The sequence below is a fragment of the Sorex fumeus genome, unplaced genomic scaffold (genome assembly GCF_029834395.1).
Source record: "Sorex fumeus unplaced genomic scaffold, SorFum_2.1 ptg000087l, whole genome shotgun sequence".
Lineage (NCBI taxonomy): Eukaryota > Metazoa > Chordata > Mammalia > Eulipotyphla > Soricidae > Sorex > Sorex fumeus.
The window spans coordinates 4,178,656-4,203,031 of NW_026606144.1; positions in this window are offsets into that span (position 1 = coordinate 4,178,656).

The following is a 24,376-nucleotide window of genomic DNA, read 5'->3' on the forward strand; positions in this document are numbered from 1 at the left end:
AATCTCCACACCGGACTGGTTTTCATTACACCACTGGTGAATAACCAAGTCACACAATGATGATTTTCAAGTGTGCCATTAACGCTCACAGGCGTGCTGTTCAACTGGCTATCCACTCCACCCTGGTCAGGTCTTCTTTTCCTGTCCAGACAACCCAGACTTCAGAAACCATTGGATTCTCCACTACAGAATGTTCCATTCATTCACTACAAATCTGGAATTCATCGAATCTCCACTCCAGGCAGGCTGTCATTACACCACTGGTGAATGTCCAAGTAACCCAATGCTGGTTTACAGAGGACTGTTCGCACTCGCAGTCATGCTGTTCTTCTGGATGTCCTCTCAACCATGGTCAGCTCTTCATTTTCCTGTCCACACAACCCAGTCTTCTGAAATCATTGGAATCTCCAGTACAGAATGTTCCATAAATTCACTGCCAATCTGGAGATCATTGAATTTCCACTCCAGGTAAGCATTCATTAAACCACTGCTGAATGTCAAAGTAACCCAATGCTGGTTTTCAGAGGCCTGTAAAACTCGCAGTCCTGCTGTTCAAATGGCTATCCACTCTAACCTTGGTGAGCTGTTCATTTTCCTGTCCAAACATCCCAGAGTTCACAAATCACTGGAATCTCCACTGTAGGACGTTCCATTAATTCACTGCCAATCTGGAATTCATCAAATCTTTACTCCAGGCAGGCTTTAGTTACACCACTGGTGAATATCCAAGTAGCCCAATGCTGGTTTTCAGCGCCCTGCTCACACTCACAAGAGTGCTGTTTTACTGGCTATCCACTCCAACCTGGTCAGCTCTTAATTTTCCTATCCACACAACCCAGACTTCAGAAATCATTGGAATCTCCACTAAAGAATGTTCCATTCTTTCTCTCTAATCTGGAAATCATCTGAATATCCACTCCAGGCAGGCTTTCGTTACACCACTGTTGAATGTGCAAGTAACACAATGCTGGTTATCAGTGGCCTGTTCACACTTGCATGCGTGCTGTTCAACTGGCTATCCAAAACTACCTGGTCAGCTGTTAATTTTCCTTTCCTCACATCCCAGACTTCAGAAATCATTGGAATCTCCACTAAAGAATGTTCCAATCATTCACTACCACTCTGGAGTTCATCGAATTTCACTCCAGGCAGATTTTCTCTTGGAGTACACGGAGCTTAGGTCTATCAGGTTGCACCCATCACAGTGCTCCCAAGTCATTCCTATTACTTTGTTTGTCTGTAAACACTGCTATGCTGTGTTCCCCAACCAATTTGTAAGGTCTCATCCTTCTTAGACACTGAAGCTTTACTTTAAGTTAATATTGCCTTTCTCCTCTCCTGATGTCTTTTGAGCAGTTTACTTTAATGCAATGTCCTTTTCTATAGATACAGGAAGACAATTAATTAATATGCTTCGTAACTTAGGAATTGATTGGCTTAGACTATTATTCACTCCTGGGCATCTGCCTTCTAAACTTAAGCCTCATTTGACCCCCTTCCTAGCACCCAAGGGCAGGGTCCCGGCGTGGGACTGGATGGAACCAGGGCAAGCCGGTAAGTTATGTGCTACCCTGGCATCGCTATGGGCCTGGCCAAGGTGCCACGATACTTAACTATCAGTTAAGAGTTTGATCATAGTCAAATGCTGTCATGATCCAAAATTAACGATGAGACAAGGACACTGCTGCTAGGAATTGGAAAGCTACCTGGCCTGAGCACTGGAGTCTGAGATTGAGATGGCCCTGGGAGAGCAATTTTATAAGCTCAAGATATTTCTTACTGTGTCCATACAAAATGTATGCTTATATGTTGGTTTGACAAGGAGAGGTGAAACAACTCCTAGAAGAAGTTTTCCTTTGTGTCCTGACTAGCTTGGATGAGACTGAACTTTTTCCCCTTCAAACTGCCTTCAGTAAATGATTTCAGTATATTGAGGCAGTTTCTCTTATCACATAGGAAACTAGCTGGCCTTAGGTATGGAGGTCCCAGGTGCTAAGCCAGGCCCGATCTTTGGGATGTAGATTCCTGGCTCCAAGCTGGTTGATTTTGGAGATGTAGATTCCAAGCTCTACCAGACTTGTCTTTGTTGTGCTAATCCAAGTGCTTGTATTTTGTAAAAGGATTACTGGCCTGCGGATGTAAAGAAACAATATATGTTGTGCCTCAATGTTCTTTCTGTAACTCCTTTTGATGACATCACTATATTGCTCCCTTTAGAGGTACTATGTTCTATATAAGGGAGATTTCAGGGCTCAGAGAACCTGGGAAGATAGGACTGAGGACAGAAACTGAGAGAACAAAGGTTCACGTGCTTGAGAGATCCTGGGGACTTCATGACATATATCTCTTCCACATAATAAACTGCTGCTAAGACCAACCAGCTTGGCCCCTGTTTCCTTCCTTGACCTGACAATCACCATCGACCTCCCTGGACTGGGGAAACGGCCAGAACGACGGCCATTTTTTTACACACAAAACCACTGGCAAATGTTAAACCAATGGTAAATGTCCAAGTAACCCAATGCTGGTTTTCAGCAGCCTGGTCACACTCGAAGGCTTGTTGTTAAACTGGCTATCCACACCAACATGGTCAGCTCTTTCTTTTCCTGTCCACAAAACCCAGACTTCAGAAATTATTGGAATCTCCACTACAAAATGGTCCATTCATTCACTGCCAATCTGGATTTCTTCGAATATCCACTCCAGGAAGGCTTTTGGTACAACACTGGTGAACAACCAAGTCACCCAATGATGGTTTTCAACTGCCTGTGCTGTTCACTGGCTATCCACTCCACCCTGGTCAGTACTTCATTTTCCTGTCTACACAACCCTGACATCAAAAATCATTAGAATATCCACTACAGAATGTTTCGGTCATTCACTGCGAGTCTGGAATACATCTGAATCTCCACTCTATGCAGGCAGTCGTACAGCACTGGTGAGTCTATTCAGAAACATGAAATCATCTGAATCTGCACACTATAACCATCCATAAGCTGCTTTTCATCTGCATATCCACACTGCCATTCTGAAGCGAAAGCACAGCAGTAGGACGTGTGTGTCCCGCAGCCAGACTGGCCGAGCCGGGTTCAATTTCTCGCCCTCTCAGCGTGCCCGGGAAGATACCGAGAGTATCTGGCCCTCGTGGCAAAGCCTGGCAACACACCCGTGAAATATTTCACATGCCAAAATTACAGTCACCACAAGTCTCCTAACGAAAACGCTACTGAACCAGGCCAGCAAATCAATGGAGTCCAGGAGGACTGGGAGAGTGACAGTGATCCACACTGCTGAGTAGTGAATTCATCTCAATATCCAATGTATTAGGCCTGCGTTTTTTCTCGTTCTCCACAAAATCGAGTCGAATTAGAAATCTGCCAAGTAAGCATTTGCTGTCAACTCTCACCAGGCCTGCTTTTCAGCTCCCTATCCAATCAAATATAGTATTCTGTTCATTAACCCTGCCACACTACTGAGCAAACTGAGTTCATCTAAATATCAACACCTACATACCTGGTTTTCATCTGCCTATGCTCTCAATCAAGCCGAAGTTTTCATCATCCCGTCCACTCTAACCAGGCCTGGTGTGCATCGACTACTGAATCAATCGAAACCATATGGTATTCTCCCGGTCAACGGCACTCAGTTGTAGTGATGATCGTATGCCTCTAAAACTCGACAGAGTTGTGATTCTTCTGCATGTCCCAGTAACACAATGCTAGTGGTCAGCGGCCTGTTCACATATTGCAGTCGTGGTGTTCACTAGCTATCCACTCCACCCTGGTCAGCTCTTCATGTCCTGGTGCCCATAACCCGGAGTTCTGAACTCATTGGTATCTCCAGTACAGAATGTTCCATTCATTCACTGCAAATCTGAAAATCATCAGAGTCTCCAATCCAGGCAGACTTTCGTTACACCACTGTTGAATGTCCAAGTAACTGCATGCTAGATTGAGCAGCCGGTTCACACTCACAGGCGTGCTTTTCAACTCACAATCCACTCGACCATGGTTAGCTATTCATTTTCCTGTCCACACAACCTACACTTCAGAAACCATTAGAATCTCCACTACAGAATGTTCCACTCATTCACTGCCAATCTGGAATTCATCGAATCACGACTTTAGGCAGGCTTTTGTTACATCAATGGTGAATATTAAAGTAACCGGATATGGTTTTCAGTGTCCTGTTCACACTCGCAGGCATGCTCTTCACTGACTATTCAGTCGACCCTGGTCAGCTATTCATTTTCATGTCCACAAAACCTAGACTTCAGAAACCATTGGAATCTCCACTACAGGATGTTCCATTCATTCACTGATAGTATGGAATTTATCAAATCTCCCCACCAGGTAGGCTTTCGTTACGCCACTGGTGAATATGAAAGTAACCCAATGCTGGTTTTCAGTGGCCTGTTCACACTGGCAGGCGTGCTGTTTAACTGGCAATCCACTCCAACCTGGTCAGCTCTCCATTTTCCTGTCCACACAATGCAAACTTCAGAAACCAATGTAATCTCCACTACAGAATGTTCCATTCATTCACTTCCAATCTGGAATTCATCGAATCTCCACTCCAGGCAAGCTTTTGCTACACCACTGGTGATGTCCAAAGAACACAATGCTGGTTCACATTCGCAGGCGTCCTGTTCAACTGGTGACAAAATCCACCCTGGACAGCTCTTCATTTTCCTGTCCACATAACCCAGACTTCAGAAATCAGAGGAATCTCCACTACAGAATGATCCATTAACTGACTGCCAATTTGGAGTTCATCGAATCTCCACTCCAGGCAGGCTTTCGTTACGGCACTGGTGAATGTCCAAGTAACACAATGCTGATTTTCAGCGGCCTGTTCACACTCGCAGGCATGCTGTTCAACTGGTTATCCACTCCACTCTGGTCAGAACTTCCTTTTCCGGTCCACAAAACCCAGACTTCAGCAATCATTGGAATCTCCATTGCAGAATATTCCATTCATTCACTGCCAATCTGGAGTTCATCGAATCTCCAAACAAGGCAGGCTTTCGCAACACCACTATTGAATGTCCAAGTAACACAATGCTGGTTTTGAACGGTCTTGTTCACACTCCAAGGCTTGTTGTTCAACTGGCTATCCATTCAAATCGGGTCAGCATTTCATATTCCTGTCCACACAACCCAGAATTAAGAAATCATTGGAATCTCCACTGTAGAATGTTCCATTCATTCAGTGCTAATCTGCATCATCTGAATCTCCACTTTAGGCAGGCTTTGGTAATACCACTGGTGAATATCCAAGTAACAAAATGCTGATTTTCAGCGTGCTGTTCACATTTGCACGCGTGCTGTTTAACTTGCTGTCCACTTCACCGTCGTCATCTCTTCATTTTCCTGTCCACACAACCCAGACTTCAGAAATCATTGGAATCTCCACGAAAGAATGTTCCATTCATTCACTGCGAATCTGGAATTCATCTGAATCTCCACTCCAGGCAGGCATTCGTTACACCGCTGGTGAATGTCCAAGTAACACAATGCTGGTTTTCAGCGTCCTCTTCACACTTTCAGGCGTGCTGTACATCTGGCTATCCACGCAAGCGTGTTAAGCACATTATTTTCCTGTCCACACAACGTAGACTTCCGAAAACATTGGAATCTCCACTACATAATGTTCCATATATTCCATTTATGGAATATATATATGTTCCATATATTCACGTCCAATTTCATCGAATCTCCACTCCAGGCAGGTTTTCATTAGACCACTGGTGAATGTCCAAGGAACACAATGCTGGTTTTCAGCGTCCTGTTAACACTCACTGTCGTGCTGTTCAACTTGCGATCCACTCCACCCTGGTCAGATATTCATTTTTCTGTCCACACAACGTAGATTTCAGAAACCATTGGAATCTCCACTACAGAATGTTCCATTCATTAATTTCCAATCTGGAATTCATCGAATCTCCACTCCAGGCAGGCTGATATTACAACACTAGTGAATGTACAAGTAACCCAATGCTGGTGTTCAGCTTCCTGTTCACACTCGCAGGCGTGCTATTCAACTGGCTATCACTCCAGAGGGGTCAGCACATTCTTTTCCTGTCCACACAACCCAGACTTCAAAAATCACTGGAATCTCCACTACAGAATTTTCCATTCATTCACTGCTGGAGTTCATCGAATCTCCACTCCAGGCTGGCTTTCATTACACCACTCGTGAATGTCCAAGTAACCCAATGATGGATTCAGCAGTCTGTGCTGATGACTGGCTATCCACTCCCCCCTGTTCAGCTCTTCATTTTCCATACCACAGATCCCAGACTCCAGGAATCATTGCAATCTCCACTAGAGAATGTTATGGCCAAACTACCGAGCCACCCCAGTTCATCTAAATATCACCACCTACATATCTGGTTTTCATCTGCCTGTGTACTCAATCAAGCCTAAGTTTTCATCATCCCGTCCACTCTAACCAGGCCTGGTGTGCATCGATTTCTGATTCAATCGAAACCATATGGTATTCTCCGGTCAATGCCACGCAGTGGTGGTGATGATTATGCCTCTAAAACACGTCAGGGCTGGGAGTCTTCTTCATGTCCCAGTAATGCAATGCTAGTGATCAGCGGCCTGTTCACATACCGCAGGTGTGGTGTTCACTGGCTATCCACTCCACCCTGGTCAGCTCTTCAATAACCCAGAGTTCTGAAATCATTGGAATCTCTACTACAGAATGTTCCATTCATTCACTTCGAATCTGGAATTCATCTGAATCTCCACTCCAGGCATGCTTTCGTTACACCACTGGTGAATATCCAAGTAACCAAGTGCTGGTTTTGAGCATCCTTTTCACACTCGCAGGCGTGATTTTCAAATGGCTATCCATTCCAAACTGGTCAGCTCTTCATTTTCCTGTCCACACATACTTGACTTCAGCAGCCATTGGAATCTCCACTACAGAATGTTCCATCATTCACTGCCAATCTGGAATTCATCGAATCTCCATTTTAGGCAGGCTTTTGTTTCACCACTGGTGAATATTCAATTAACCGTATGCTGGTTTTGATTGTCCTGCTCACACTGGCAGTCCTGTTGTTCAACTGGTATCCACTCCAACCTTGTCAGTTCTTCATTTTCCTGTCCTCACAACCCAGACTTCAGAAATCATTGGAATTTCCACTACAGAATGTTCCATTCATTCACTACCATTCTGGATTTTATCTAAATCTACACTCCAGGCAGGCTTTCGTTACACCACTGGTGAATGTCCAAGTAACTCAATGATTGTTTTCAGCGGCCTGTGCTGATCACTGGCCGTCCACTTCACCCGGTGCAGCCCTTCATTTTCCTGTCCACAGAATCCAGACATCAGAAATCATTGGAATCTCCACTACAGTTTGTTCCGGTCATTCACTGCGAGTCTGGAATACATCTGAATCTACACTCTACGCAGGCATTCGTTACACATCTGGAGAGTCTACCCAGAAACTGGAAATGATCTGAATCTGCATTCTAAAATCATCCATGGGCTGCTTTTCAGCTTCCTATCTACACTGCCTTTCTGTCGCGAAAGCACAGCAGTTTGACGAGTGTGTCACTCGGCCAGCCTGGCCGAGCCGGGTTCAATTCTTCACCTGCTCAGAAAGTCAGGAAGCTACCGAGAGTTTCTGGCCCTCCTGGAAAAGCCTGGCAAGACACCCGGGAAATATTCCATATGCCAAAAGTACAGTCACCACAAGTCTCCAAACGAATACGCTACTGAACCGTGCAAGCAAATCAATGAAGTCCAGGAGGACTGGGAGAGTGACAGTGATCAACTCTGCTGAATTTATCTCAATATCCAACGTCTTAGGCCTGTGTTTCTTCTCATTCTCAATGAAATCTAGTCGAATTAGAAATCTGCCACCTGAGCATTTGCTGTGAACTCTCACCAGGCCTGTTTTCAGCTCCCTATCCAATCAAATATAGTATTCTGTTCATTAACCCTGCCACACTACCGAGCGACCTAAGTTCATCTAAATATCAACATGACATATCTGGTTTTCACCTGCCTGTGCACTCAATCAAGCCGAAGTTTTCATCATCCCGTCCACTCTAACCAGGTCTGGTGTGCATCGACTTCTGAATCAATTTGAAACCATATGGTACTCTCCCGGTCAACGCCACCGTGTGGTGGTGATGATTATATGACTCTAAATCTCGTCAAGGTTGGGATTCTTCTGCATGTCACAGTAACCCAATGCTAGTGGTCAGCGGCCTGTTCACATACCGCAGGCGTGGTGCACACTGGCTATTCACTCCACACTGGTCAGCTCTTCATTTCATGGTGCCCATAACCCAGAATTCTGAAATCATTTGTATCTCTACTACAGAACGTTCTATTAATTCCCTGCGATTCTGGAATTCATCTGAATCTCCACTCTAGGCAGGCTTTCATTACACCACTGGTAAATGTCCAAGTAACCCAATGATAGTTTTCAGCGGCCTATTCACACTTGCAGGCGTGCAGTTCATTTGGCTATCCACACAACCCTAGTCAGCTCTTCATTTTCCTGTTCACACAACCCAGACTTCAGAAACCATTGGTGTCTCCACTACAAAATGTTCCATTCATTCACTGCCAATCTGGAATTCATAGAATTTCCACTCCAGGCAGGATTTCGTTACACCACTGGTGAATGTCCAAGTAACCCAATGCTTGTTTTCAGCTAGTCTCTTCAAACTCGCAGGCATGCTGTTCAACGGCTATCCTCTAAACCCTGGTCAGCTCTTCATTTTCCAGTCCGCACAACTCAGACTTCAGAAAATATTGGAATCTCCACTACAGAATGTTCCATTCATTGACTGGGAATCTGGAATTCATCTGAATCTCTACTCCAGGCAGGATTTCGTTACAACACTGGTGAATATCCAGGTAACCCAATGCTAATGGTCAGTGGCCTGATCACATACCGCAGGCGTGGTGTTCACTGGCTATCCATTCGATCCTGGTCAGCTCTTCATTTCCTGGTGCCCATAACCAAGAGCTCTGAAATCATTGTTATATTCACTATAAAATGATACATTCATTTAGGTCGAATCTGGAATTCATATGAATCTCCACTCCAGGCAGGCTTTGGTTACACCACTGGTATATATACAAGTAACCCAATGCTGGTTTTCAGCGGCCTGTTCACACTCGCAGGAGTGCTGTTCAACTGACTATCCACTCCACCCTGGTCACCTCTTCACTCTCCTTTCCACAATACCCTCACTTCAGAAATCATTGGAATCTCCACTACAGAATGTTCCATTCATTCACTGCGAATCTGGATCATCTGAATCTCCACTCCAGGCAGGCTTTCGTTATACCACTGGTGAATGTCAAAGTAACCCAATGCTGGTTTTCATCGTCCTTTTCATACTCGCAGGCGTGCTGTTCAATTGGCTATACACTCCACACTGGTCAGCCCTTTCTTTTCCTCTCCACACATACCAGGCTTCAGAAACCATTGGAATCTCCACGACAGAATGTTCCATTCATTCAATGCCAATCTGGAGTTCATCGAATCTCCTCTCCAGGCAGGCTTTCATTACACCACTGGTGAATGTTCAAGGAACCCAATGCTGGTTTTCAGCCTCCTGTTCACACTCGCAGTCGTGCTGTTCAACTGGCTATCCACTCCCCCCTACTCAGCTTTTCATTTTTCTGTCCAAACAACGTAGACTTCAGAAGCCATTGGTATCTGCACTACAGAATGTTCCATTTATTCACTGCCAATCTGGAATTCATCGAATCTCCACTCAAGGCAGGCTTACATTACACCACTGTTGAATGTACAAGTAACCCAATGCTGGTGTTCAGCGTCCTGTTCACAATCACGGGTGCTGTTTTACTGGCTATCCACTCGACCCAGGTCAGCTCTTCATGTTCCTGTTCACACACCGCAGACTTCAGAAATCTTTGGAATCTCCGCTACAGAATGTTCCATTCATGTACTGCCAATATGGAATTCATTGAATCTCCACGCCAGGCAGGATTTCTTTACCCCACTGGTGAATATCCAAGTAACAGAATGCTGGTTTTCAGCGTCCTGTTCACACTCGCAGGCCTGCTGTTCAACTGGCTATTGAATCTAGAAGTGGTCAGCACTTTCTTTTCCTTTCCACACAACCCAGACTTCAGAAATCATTGGAACCTCCACTACTGAATGTTCCATTTATTCACTTCAAAACTTGAGATCATCGAATCTCCACTCCAGGCATGCTTTCATTGCATCACAGCTGAATGTCCACGTAACCCAATGCTGGTATTCAGAGGCCTCTGCACACTCGCAGGCGTTCGGTTCAACTGGCTGTCCACTTAACCTGGTCAGATCTTAATTTTCCAGTCCACACAACCCAGACTTCAGAAATCATAGGCTTCTGCACTTCAGCATGTTCCATTCATTCACTGCCAATCTGGAATTCATCGAATCTCCCCTCCAGGCAGGCTATGGCTACACCAGTGGTGAATATCCAAGTAACCCAATGCTGGTTTTCAGCAGACTGTTCAAACTCGCAGGCCTGTGGTGCAACTCGCTGTCCACTCTAATCTGGACTGCTCTTCATTTTCCTGTCCACTCAAACCAGACTTCAGAAATCATTGGAATCTCCACTTCTGAATGTTCCACTCTTTCACTGCTAATCTGGAATTCATCTGAATCACCACTCCAGGCAAGCTTTCGTTACACCACTAGTGAATATCTATGTATCCCAATGCTGGTTTTTAGCGTCCTGTTCACACTCGCAGGTATGGTATTCAACTGGCTCTTCACTCCACAGTGGTCAGATCTTTCATTTCCTATCCACACAACCCAGACTTCAGAAATCACTGGAATCTCCAATACAGAATGATTCATTCATTCACTGCAAATCTGGAGATCATCGAATCTTCAATCCAGGCAGGCTTTCGTTACACCACTATTGCATGTCCAAGTAACCCAGTGCTGGTTTTCAGAGGCCTGTTCACACTCGCAGGCGTGGTGTTCAACTGGCTATCCACTCAAACCTGGTCACCTCTTCATTTTCCTGTCAACAAAACCTAGACTTCAGAAATCATTGGAATCTTCACTACAGAATGTTGACTTCATTCACTGCCAATCTGTAATTCATCGAATCTCCAATTCAGCCAGGATTTCATTACACCACTGGTGAATATCCAAGTAACACAATGCTGGTTTTCAGCAGACTTTTCACACTCGCAGGCGTGCTGTTCAACTGGCTAACCACTCCACCCTTATCAGCTCTTCATTTTCCTGTCCACACAAACCAGACTTCAGAAATCATTGGAATCTCCACTACAGAATGTTCCATTCATTCACTGCCAATATGGAGTTCTTCAAATCTCCACTCCTGGCAGGCTTTACACTACTGGTGAATACCCATGTAAGCCAATGATGGTTTTCAGCCACTTTTGCTGTTTACTGGCTATCCACTCCACCCTGGTTCATTCTTCATTTTCCTCTCCACACAACCTAGACATCAGAAATCATTGGAATCTCCACTACAAAATGTTCCGGGCATTCGCTCTGAGTCTGGAATACATCTGAATCTCCCCTCTACACATGCATTCGTTATAGCACTGGTGAGGCTACCCAGAAACATGAAATCATCTAAATCTGCACTCTAAACGTATCCCTGGGCTGATTTTCATCTGCTATCCACACTGCCATTTTGGGCGATAGCACAGCAGTAGGACGTGTGCTTCACGCAGCCAGCCTGGCCGAGTCGGGTTTAATTCTTCGCCTCTCAGAAAGCCCATGAAGCTACCGAGAGTTTCTGGCCCTCGTATCAAAGCCTGGCAAGACACCCGTGAAATAGTTCATATGCAAAAATTACAGTCACCACTAGTCTCCAAATGAAGATGCTACTAAACCGTGCCAGCAAATCAATAGTGTCCGGGAGGACTGGGAGAGTGACAGCGATCCACACTGCAGAGTAGTGAATTCATCTCAATATTCATTGTATTATGCCAGCGTTTCTTCTCATTCTCCACAAAATCGATTCGAATTAGAAATCTGCCAATTAAGCATTTGCTGTCAACTCTCACCAGGCCTGCTTTTCATCTCCCTATCCAGTCAAATATAGTATTCTGTTCATTAACCCTGCCAGAATACCGAGCAAACTGAGTTCATCTAAATGCGAACATTTTCATATATCGTTTTCATCTACCTGTGCACTCAATCAAGCAGAAGTTTTCATCATCGTCCACTCTAACCAGGCCTGGTTTGCATGGACATCTGAATGAATCGAAACCATATGGTTCTTTCCCGGTCAACGCCGCCCAGTTGTGGTGATGGTCGTATGCCTCTAAAAGTCGTCAGGGTTGGGATTCTTCTGCATATCCCAGTAACCTGATGCGAGTGGTCAGCGTCCTGTTCACATACTGCAGGTGTGGTGTTCACTGGCTATCCACTCCACCCTGGTCTGCACTTCGTTTCCTGGTGCCCATAATCCAGAGTTCTGAAATCATTGGTATCTCCGCTACAGAATGTTCCATTCATTCAGTGCGATTCTGAAATTCATCGGAATCTCCACTCCAGGCAAGCTTTCTTTACGCCACTGGTGAATGTCCAAATTACCCAATGCTGGTTTCCAGGGCTGGTTCACACTCGCAGGCGTGCTGCTGAACTGGCTATCCACTCATCCCTGGTCAGCTCTTCATTTTCCTGTCCACACCATCTGGACTTCAGAGACCATTAGAATCTCCACTACAAAATGTTCCATTCATTCACTGCCAATCTGAAATTCATCGAATCTCCACTCCAGGCAGGTTCTCGTTACAGCACTAGTGAATAACCTTGTAAACCAATGCTGGATTTTAGCGGCCTTTTCACACTCACAGGCGTGCTCTTCAACTGGCGACACAATCCAACCTGGAAAGATCTTAATTATCCTGTCCACACAACCCAGACTTCAGAAATATTAGGAATCTCCGCTACAGAATTTTCCATTCATTTATTGCCAATCTGGAGTTCATCGAATGTCCACTCCAAGAAGGCTTTCGTTACACCACTGGTGAATGTATAAGTAACATAAATCTAGTTTTCAGAAGCCTGTTCACACTCACAGGCATGCTGTTAAACTGGCTATCCACTCTGCACTGGTCAGCTCTTCCCTTTCCTGTGCACACAACCCAGTCTTCAGCAATCATTGGAATCTTCACTAAAGAATGTTCCATTCATTCACTGCCAATCTGGAGTTCTTCGAATCTCCAATACAGGCAGGCTTCCGTTACACCACTGGTGAATATCCAAGTAACCTAATGATGGTTTACAGCGGCCTGTACTGATCACTGGCTATCCACTCCGCCTTGGTCTCCTCTTCATTTTCCTGTCCACAGAACTCACACATCAGAAATCATTGGAATATCCACTAGAGAATGTTCCGGTCATTCACTGGGTGTCTGGAATACATCTGAATCTCCACTCCAGGCAGGCTTTCGCAAACCACTGGTGAATTTCCATGTAACCCAATGCTGGTTTTGAGCGTGCTGTTCACACTCGCAGACGTGCTGTTCAAATGGCTAACCACTCAACTCTAGTCAACACTTTATTTTCCTGTCCACAAAACCCAGACTTGAGAAATCATTGGAATCTCCACTACAGAATTTTCCATTCATTCACTGCGAATCTGGATCATCTGAATCTCCACTCCAGGCAGGCTTTCGTTACACCACTGGTGAATGTCCTAGTAACCCAATGCTGGACTTCAGCGTACTGTTCACACTCGCAGGCGTGTTGTATTCATCATCCCGTCCACTCAAACCAGGCCTGGTGTGCATCGACTTCTGAATCAATTGAAACCATAGGGTATTCTCCTGGTCAATGCCACCCAGTGGTGGTGATGATCATATGGTCTAAAACTGGTCAGGGTTGGGTTTCTTCTGCATGTCCCAGAAACCCAATGCTAGTGGTCAGCGCCCTGTTCCATGCCGCAGGCGTGGTGCACACTTGCTCTCTGCTCCACCCTGGTCAGCTCTTCATTTCCTGGTGCTCATAACCCAGAGTACTGAAGTCATTGAAATCTCCACTACAGAATGTTCCATTCGTTCAGTCCGAATCTGGAATTCATCTGAATATCCACTCCAGGCAGTCTTTTGTTACAGCAATGGTGAATATCCAAGTAACCCAATGCTGGTTTTCAGCGTCCTGTTCACACTCACAGATGTGCTGTTTAACTGGCTATCCACTACAACCTGCTCAGCTCTTCATTTTCCTGTCCACACAACCTTGACTTCAGAAACCATTGGAATCTCCACTACAGAATGTTCCATTCATTCACCCCGAATCTGGAATTCATCTGAATATCCACTCCAGGCAGGCTTTCGTTTCACCAATGGTGATTATTCAAGTAACCCTATGCTGGTTTTCAGCATCCTGTTCACACTCACACGCGTGCTGTTCAACTGCCTATCCACTCCAACCTGCTCAGCTCTTCATTTTCCTATCCACACAACCTTGACTTCAGAAAGCATTGGAATCTCCACTTCAGAATGTTCCATTCATTCACTGCCAATCTGGAAATCATCGAATCTCCCTTCCAGGCAGGCTTTGATTACACAATTGGTGAATATCCAAGTAACCCAATGCTCGTTTTCAGCAGCCTGTTCAAACTCACTTGCCTGCTGTTAAACTTGCTATCCACTCTAATCTGGTGTGCTCTTCATTTTCCAGTCCACACAAACCAGACTTCAGAAATCATTGGAATCTCCACTTCTGAAGGTTCCATTCATGCACTGCGAATCTGTAATTCATCTGAATCTCCACTACAGGCAGGCTTTCGTTACACCACTACTGCATGTCCAAGTAACCCAATGCTGGTTTTCTGTGGCCTGTACTGATCACTGGCTATCCACTCCGCCCTGGTCACCTCTTCATGTTCCTGTACACAGAACTCAGACATCAGAAATCACTGGAATCTCCACTACAGAATGCTCCGGTCATTCACTGCGAGTCTGGAATACATCTGAATCTCCACTCCAGGCAGGCTTTCGCATCACCACTGGTGAATTTTCAAGTAACCCAATGCTGGTTTTGAGCATGCTGTTGAGACTCGCAGATGTGCTGTTCAACTAGCTAACCACTCAACTCTAGTCACCACTTCATTTTCCTTTCCACAAAACCCAGGCTTCAGAAATCATTGTTATCTCCGCTAGAGAATGTTCCATTCATTCACTGCGAAACTGGATCATCTGAATCTCCACTCCAGGCAGGCTTTCGTTACACCACTGTTGAATGTCCAAGTAACCCAATGCTGGATTTCAGTGTCCCGTTCACACTCGCAGGCATGTTGTTTTCATCATCCCGTCCACTCAAACCAGGCCTGGTGTGCATCGACTTCTGAATCAATTGAAACCATATGGTATTCTCCCAGTCAATGCCACCCAGTGGTGGTGATGATCGTATGGTCTAAAACTCGTCAGGATTTGGATTGTTCTGCACATCCCAGAAACCCAATGCTAGTGGTCAGCGCCCTGTTCCATGCCGCATGTGTGGTGTTCACTTGCTCTCCGCTCCACCCTGGTCAGCTTTTCATTTCCTGGTAATCATAACCCAGAGTACTGAAGTCATTGGAATCTCCACTACAGAATGTTCCATTCATTCACTCCGAATCTGGTATTCATCTGAATATCCACTCCAGGCAGGCTTTCGTTACAGCAATGGTGAATATGCAAGTAATCCAATGCTTGTTTTCAGCGTCCTGTTCACACTCACAGGGGCGCTGTCTAACTGTCTATCCACTCCAACCTTCTCAGCTCTTCATTTTACTGTCTAGACAACCTTGACTTCAGAAACCATTGGAATCTCCACTACAGAATGTTCCATTCATTAACTCTGAATCTGGAATTCATCTGAATATTCACTCCAGACAGACTTTCATTACACCAATGGTGAATATCCAAGTAACCCAATGCTGGTTTTCAGCGTCCTGTGCACACTCACACGCGTGCTGTTCAACTGGCTATCCACTCCAACCTACTCAGCTCTTCATTTTCCTGTTTACACAACCTTCACTTCAGAAATCATTGGAATCTCAACTACAGAATGTTCCACTCTTTCACTGCCAATCTGGAGTTCTTCGAATCTCCACTATAGGCAGACTTCCGTTACACCACTGGTGAATATCCAAGTAACCTAATGATGGTTTACAGCGGCCTGTACTGATCACTGGCTATCCACTCCGCCTTGGTCTCTTCTTCATTTTCCTGTCCACAGAACTCACACATCAGAAATCACTGGAATATCTACTAGAGAATGTACTGGTCATTCACTGTGAGTCTGGAATACATCTGAATCTCCACTCAAGGCAGGCTTTCGCAACACCACTGGTGAATTTCCATGAAACCCAATGCTGGTTTTGAGCGTGCTGTTCACACTCGCAGACGTGCTGTTCAAATGGCTAACCACTCACCTCTGGTCACCACTTTATTTTCCGGTCCACAAAACCCAGACTTGAGAAATCATTGGAAACTCCACTACAGAATGTTCCATTCATTCACTGCAAATCTGGATCATCTGAATCTCCACTCCAGTCAGGCTTTCGTTACACTACTGTTGAATGTCCAAGTAACCCAATGCTGGATTTCAGCGTCCCGTTCACACTCGCAGGTGTAGTGTTTTCATCATCCCGTCCGCTCAAACCAGGGCTGGTGTGCATCGACTTCTGAATCAATTGAAACCATATGGTATTCTCCCAGTCAATGCCACCCAGTGGTGGTGATGATCGTATGGTCTAAAACTCGTCAGGGTTGGGATTGTTCTGCACATCCCAGAAACCCAATGCTAGTGGTCAGCGCCCTGTTCCATGCCGTACGCGTGGTGTTCACTTGCTCTCCGCTCCACCCTGGTCAGCTCTTCATTTCCTGGTGCTCATAACCCAGAGTACTGAAATCATTGAAATCTCCACTACAGAATGTTCCATTCATTCACTCCGAATCTGGTATTCATCTGAATATCCACTCCAGGCAGGCTTTTGTTACAGCATTGGTGAATATGCAAGTAACCCAATGCTTGTTTTCAGCATCCTGTTCACACTCACAGGGGTGCTGTCTAACTGGCTATCCACTCCAACCTGCTCAGCTCTTCATTTTACTGTCTAGACAACCTTGACTTCAGAAACCATTGGAATCTCCACTACAGAATGTTCCATTCATTTACTCTGAATCTGGAATTCATCTGATTATTCACTCCAGACAGACTTTCATTACACCAATGGTGAATATCCAAGTAACCCAATGCTGGTTTTCAGCGTTCTGTTCACACTCACACGCGTGCTGTTCAACTGGCTATCCACTCCAACCTGCTCAGCTCTTCATTTTCCTGTTCACACAACCTTCACTTCAGAAATCATTGGAATCTCCACTACAGAATGTTCCATTCCAAGGAACACAATGCTGTTTTTCAGCGTCCTGATCCCACGTGCAGCCATGCTGTTCAACTGGCTATACACTCAACCGTGGTCAACTCTTCAGTTTCCTGTCCATAGAACCCAGACATCACAAACCTTTGGAATCTCCACCAAAGAATGTTCCGACCATTCACTGCGAGTCTGGAATACATCAGAATCTCCACTGTACGCAGGCATTCGTTACATCACTGGTGAGTCTACCCAGATACTTGAAATCATCTGAATCTGCACTTTAAAATCATCCATGAGCTGCTTTTCATCATCCTATCCACACTGCCATTCTGGCGTGAAAGCACACAAGTAGGCCGTGTGTGTCACCCAACCAGACTGGCCTATCCAGGTTCAATTCCTCGCCATCTCAGAGAGCCCGTGAATCTACCGAGAGTATCTGGCCCTCGTGGCAAAGCCTGGAAAGACACCCGTGAAATATTCCATATGCCAAAATTACAGTCACCACAAGTCTCCAAAAGAAGACACTACTGAACCGTGCCAGCATATCAATGATGTCCTGGAGGACTGGGAGAGTGAAACCGATCCACACTGCTGAGTAGTGAATTCATCTCAATATCCAATGTATTAGGCCTGCGTTTCTTCTCGTTCTCCACGAAATCGAGTCGAATTCGAAATCTACCAATTGAGCATTTGCTGTCAACTCTCCCCAGGCCTGCTGTTCAGCTCCCTATCCAGTCGAATATAGAATTCTATTCATTAACCCTGCCACACAACTGAGAGACCTGAGTTCATCTAAATATCAGCACCTATATATCTGGTTTTCATCTGCCTGTGCACTTAATCAAGCAAAGTTTTCATCTTCCCGTTCACTCTAACCAGGCCTGGTGTGCATCGACTACTGAATCAATCGAAAGCATATGGAACTCTCCTGGTCAACCGTATGGTACTCTCCCGGTTCTCACCACCCAGTGGTGAGAATGATCGTATGCCTCTAAACCTCGTCAGTGTTGTGATTCTTCTGCATGTCTCAGTAACCCAATTCTAGTGGTCAGTGGCCTGTTCACATACCGCAGGCATGGTGTTCACTGGCCATCCAGTCCACCCTGGTCAGCTCTTCATTTTCCTGTCCATACAACTTAGACTTCAGAAATCATTGGTATCGCCACTAAAGAATGTTCAATTCATTTACTGCGATTCTGGAATTCTTCTGAATCACCACTCCAGGCACGATTTCATTACACCACTGCTGAATTTCCAAGTAACAAAATGCTGGTTTTCAGCGTTCTGTTTACACTCGCAAGCGTGCTATTAAACGGGCTTTCCACTCCAGAGTGAGCAGCTCTTTCTTTTCCTGTCCACACAACCCAGATTTCAAAAATCATTGGAATCTCCACTTCAGAATGTTCCATTCATTCACTGCCAATCTGGAATTCATCGAATCTCCACTCCAGGCAGTATTTCTTTACACCACTGGTGAATATCCAGTAACACAGTGCTAGTTTTCAGCTGCCTGTTCACACTCACAGGCGTGCTGATCAACTGGCTATCCACTCCAACCTGGTCAGATATTCATTTTCCTGTCCACACAAACCAGACTTCAGAAATCATTGAAATCTACACTATAAAATCTTCCATTCCTTCACTGCCAATCTGGAATTCATCTGAATATCCATTTCAGGCAGGCTTTCGTTACACCACTGCTGAATATCCAAGTAACCCAATGCTGATGTTCAGCGTCCTGTTCAATCTCACAGGCGTGCTGTTCAACTGGCTATCCACTCAACCCTTGTAAGCTATTCATTTTCCTGTCCACACAACCCAGACTTCAGAAGTCATTGTTATCTCCACTACAGAATGTTCCATTCATTCACCGCATATCTGGAAATCAACTGAATCTCCACTCCAGGCAGGCATTCATTACACCAGTGCTGAATGTCCAAGTAACCCATAGTTCGTTTTCAGAGGCCTATGCACACTCGAAGGCATGCTGTTCTACTTGCTAAACACTCAACCCTGTTTAGCTCCATATTATCTGTTCCACACAAAGTAGACTTCAGAAATCATTGGTATCTCCATGACAGAATGTTCCATTCATTCACTGCTAATCTGGAATTCATCGAATCTCCACTCTAGGCAGGCTTTCGTTACACCACTGTCGAATGTCCAAGTAACCCAATGATGGTATTCAGCAGCCAGTTCACAGTCGCAGGCGTGCTGTTCAACGGGCTATCCACTCAATACTGGTAAGCTATTCATTTTCCTGTCCACACAACCCAGACTGCAGAAATCATTGAAATCTCCACTACAGAATATTCCATTCATTCACTGCCAATATGGATTTCATCGAATCACCACTCCAGGTAGGATTTCGTTACACCACTGTTGAATATCCAAGTAACCCAATTCTGGTTGTCAGCGGCATGTTCACATACCACAGGCGTGGTGTTCACTGACTCTCGACACCACCCTGGTCAGATCTTCGTTTGCTGGTGCCAATAACCCACAGTTCTGAAATCATTGGTATCTCCACTACAGAATGTTCCATTCATTCACTGCCAATCTGGAATTCATCGAATCTCCTCTCCAGGCAGGCTTTCATTACACCACTGTCGAATGTCCAAGTAACCCAATGATGGTATTCAGCGGCCAGTTCACAGTCGCATGCGTGATGTTCAACTGGCTATCCACTCAATACTGGTAAGCTATTCATTTTCCTGTCCACACAAACCAGACTGCAGAAATCATTGGAATCTCCAATACAGAATGTTCCATTCATTCACTGTCAATATGGATTTCATCGAATCACCACTCCAGTTAGGATTTCGTTTCACCACTGCTGAATGTCCAAATACCCCAATGTTGGTTTTCAGAGGCCTGTTCACACTCGCAGGCCTGCTGTTCAACTGGCTATCCACTCAACCCCTGTCAGCTCTTTTCTTGTCCACACAAACCAGACTTCAAGATATCATTGGAATCTCCACTATAGAATGTTCCTTTCATTCACTGCCAATCTGGAATTCATCAACCCTCCACTCCAGGCAGGATATCGTTACACCACTGGTGATTATACAAGTAACCCTATCCTGGGTTTTAGCAGCCGTTTCAAACTCGAAGACATGCTGTTCAACTGGCTATCCACGCCAACCTCGTTTGCTCTTCATTTTCCTGTCCATAAAACCCAGAATTCAGAAATTATTGGAATCTCCACTACAGAAAGTCCCATTAATTCACGGCCAATCTGGAATTCTTCGAATCTCCACGCCAGGCAGGGTTTCGTTACACAACTGGTGAATATCCAAGTAACCCAATGCTGGTTATCAGCAGCCTGCTCAAACTCACAGTCCTGCTCTTCAACTGGCTATCATGACAAACTGGTCTGCTCTTCATTTTCCTGTCCACAGAAGCCATATTTCAGAAATCACTGGAATTTCCACTACAGAATGTTCCATTCATTCACTGAGAATCTTGAATTCATCTGAATCTCCACTCCAGGCAGACTTTCGTTACAGTACTGGTGAATGTCCAAGTAACCTCATGCTGGTTTTCAACGTCCTGTACACACTAGCAGGAGTTCTGTTCAACTCTCTGTCCACCCACAGTGGTCAGCTCTTTCTTTTCCTGTCCACAAAACCCAGACTTCAGAAATCATTGGAATTTCAACTACAGAATGTTCCACTCATTCACTGCGAATCTGGAATTTAACTGAAACTCCACTCCATGCAGGCTTTCGTTACACAACTGGTGAATGTCCAAGAAACCCAATGTGGTTTTCAGCGTACTGGTCACACGCGCAGGCGTGCTGTTCAACTGGCTTTCCACTCAACCCTGGTCAGCTTTTCGTTTTCCTGTTCACACAACCCAGACTTTAGAAATCATTGGAATCTCCACTAAAGAATTTTCATTCATTCACTGCCAATCTGAAATTCATCGAATCTCCACTCCAGGAAGGATTTCCTTACACCACTGTTGAATATCCAAGTAACCCAATGCTAGAGGACAGCGGCCTGTTCACATACCGTAGGTGTGGTGTTCACTGGCTATACACTCCACCCTTGTCTTCTCTTCATTTCCTGGTGCCAGTAACTCAGATTTCTGAAATCATTGCTATCTGCACTACAGAATATTCCATTCATTCACTGCAAATCTGTAAATCAACTGAATCTCCACTCCAGGCAGGCTTTGGTTATAACCACTGGTTAATGTCCAAGTAACCCAATGCTGGTTTTAAGAGGCCTGTTCACACTTGCAGGAGTGCTGTTGAACTAGCTCTTGAATCAACCCTGGTCAACTCTTCATTATTCAGTCCACACAACCCAGACTTCAGAAATCACTGGAATCCCCAGAAAAGAATGGTCCATTCATTCACTGCCAATCTGGAATTCATCGAATCTCCACTCCGGGCAGGATTTCGAAATACCACTAGTGAATATCCAAGTAACCCAATGCTGGTTATCAACAGCCTGCTCAAACTCGCAGGACTGCTGTTCAACTGGCTATCCACGACTACCTGGTCTGCTCTTCATTTTCCTGTCCACAGAACCCAGGTTTCAGAAATCTTTGGAATCTCCACTAAATAATGTTCCATTCATTCACTACGAATCTGTAATTCATCTGAATATCCACTCCAGGCAGGTTTTCGTTACACCACTGCTGAATGTCCAAGTAACCGAATGCTAGTTTTCAGCAATCTCTTCACACTGCGGGCATGCTCTTCAATTGGCTCTCCACTCCAACCTAGTCAGCTCTTCATTTTCCTGTCCACACAACCCAGATTTCAAAAATCATTGCAATCTGCAATACAGAATATTCTATTCATTCACTGCCAATCTGGAGATCATCGAATCTCCACTCCAGGCAGGCATTCTTTACACCACTCCTGAATGTCCATGTAACACAATGCTGGTTTTAAGCGTCCTGTTCACATTCCCAGGCGTGCTGTTAAACTGGCTATCCACTCAACCCTGTTCAGCTCTACATTTTCTTGTCCAGAGAACCCAGACATCACAAAGCTTTGGAATCTCCACTACAGAATATTCCGATCATTCACTGTGGGTCTGGAATACATCTGAATCTCCACTCTGCGCAGGTATTCGTTACAGCACTGTTTAGTCTAACCAGAAACTTGGAAACATCTGATTTTGCACTCTAAAATCATCCATGGGCTGCTTTTTATCTTCCTAACAACAGAGCCAATCTGGCGCGAAAGCACAGCAGTAGAACGAGTATGTCACACAGCCAGTCTGGCCGAGCCGGGTTCAATTCCTCGCCCTCTCAGAGAGCCCGGGAAGCTACTGAGAGTATGTGGCCCTCGTGACAAAGCCTGGCAAGACACCGTGAAATATTCCATATGCCAAAATTACATTCACCACAAGTATCCAAATGAAGACGCTACTGAACCGTGCCAGAAAATCATTGAATACGGGAAGGACTGGGATAGTGACAGCGATCGACACTGCTGAGTAGTGAATTCATCTCAATATAAATGTATTATACCTGCGTTTCTTCTCGTCCTCCACGAAATCGAGTCTAATTCGAAATCTACCAATTGAGCATTTGCTGTCAACTCTCCCCACGCCTGCTATTCAGCTCCCTATCCAGTCGAATATAGAATTCTATTCATTAACCCTGTCGCTCTACAGAGCCACCTGAGTTCATCTAAATATCAACACCTATATATCTGGATTTCATCTGCCTGTGCACTTAATCAAGCGAAGTTTTCATCATCCCGTTCACTCTAACCAGGCCTGGTGTGCATGGACTACTGAATCAATCGAAACCATGTTGTACTCTCCCGTTCAACGCCACCCAGTGGTGGTGATGATCATATGCCTCTAAAACTCGTCAGGGTTTGGAATCTTCTGCATGTCCCAGTAACCAAATTCTAGTGGTCAGCGGCCTGTTCACATACCGCAGGCATGGTGTTCACTGGCTCTCCAATCCACCCTGGTCAGCTCTTCATTTTCATGTCCATACAACCCAGACTTCAGATATCATTGGTATGTCCACTACAGAATGTTCCATTCATTCACTGTGATTCTGGAATTCTTCTGAATCACCACTCCAGGCACGATTTCGTTACACCCTGCTGAATGTCCAAGTAACACGATGCTGTTTTTCAGTGTCCTGTTCACACACGCAAGCGAGCTAATAAACTGGCTATCCACTCAAGAGTGGTCAGCTCTTTTTTTTCCTGTCCATACAACCCAGATTTGAAAAATCATTGGAATCTCCACTTCAGAATGTTACATTCATTCACAGCCAATCTAGAGATCATCGAATCTTCATTCCAAACTAACTTTCTTTACAGCACTGTTGAATGTCCAAGTAACCAAATTCTGGTTTTCAGCGTCCTGTTCACACTGGCAGGCGGGCTATTCAACTGGCTTTCCGCTCAACACTGGTATGCGCTTCATTTTCGTGTCCACACAACCCACACTTCAGAAATCATTGGAATCTCCACTACAGAATGTTCCATTCATTCACTGCGAATCTGGAATTAACCTGAAACTCCACTCAATGCAGGCTTTCGTTACACCACTGGTGAATGTCCAAGTAACCTAATTGTGGTTTTCAGCGTACTGTTCAAACTCGCAGGAGTGCTGTTCAACTGAGTACCCACTCAACCCCGGTCAGCTCTTAATTTTCTTGTCCACACAACGCATACGTCAAAAATCATTGGAATCTCCAGTACAGAATGTTCCACTCATTCATTGCGAATCACGAATTCATAGAATCTCCACTCCAGGCAGGCTTTTGTTACATCACTGGTGAATATCCATGTAACCCAATGTTTATTTTCAGCAGCCAGTTCACACTCGCTGGAATGCTGTTCAACTGGCTCTCCACTCCAACCTGGTCAACTCTTCATTTTCATTTCCACATAACCCAGAATCAGAAATCATTGGAATCTCCACTACATAATGTTCCATTCTTTCACTGTTAATCTGGAAATCATCTAAATCTCCACTCCATGCAGGCTTTCGTTGGGTAACTGCTGAATATGCAAGTAACACAAT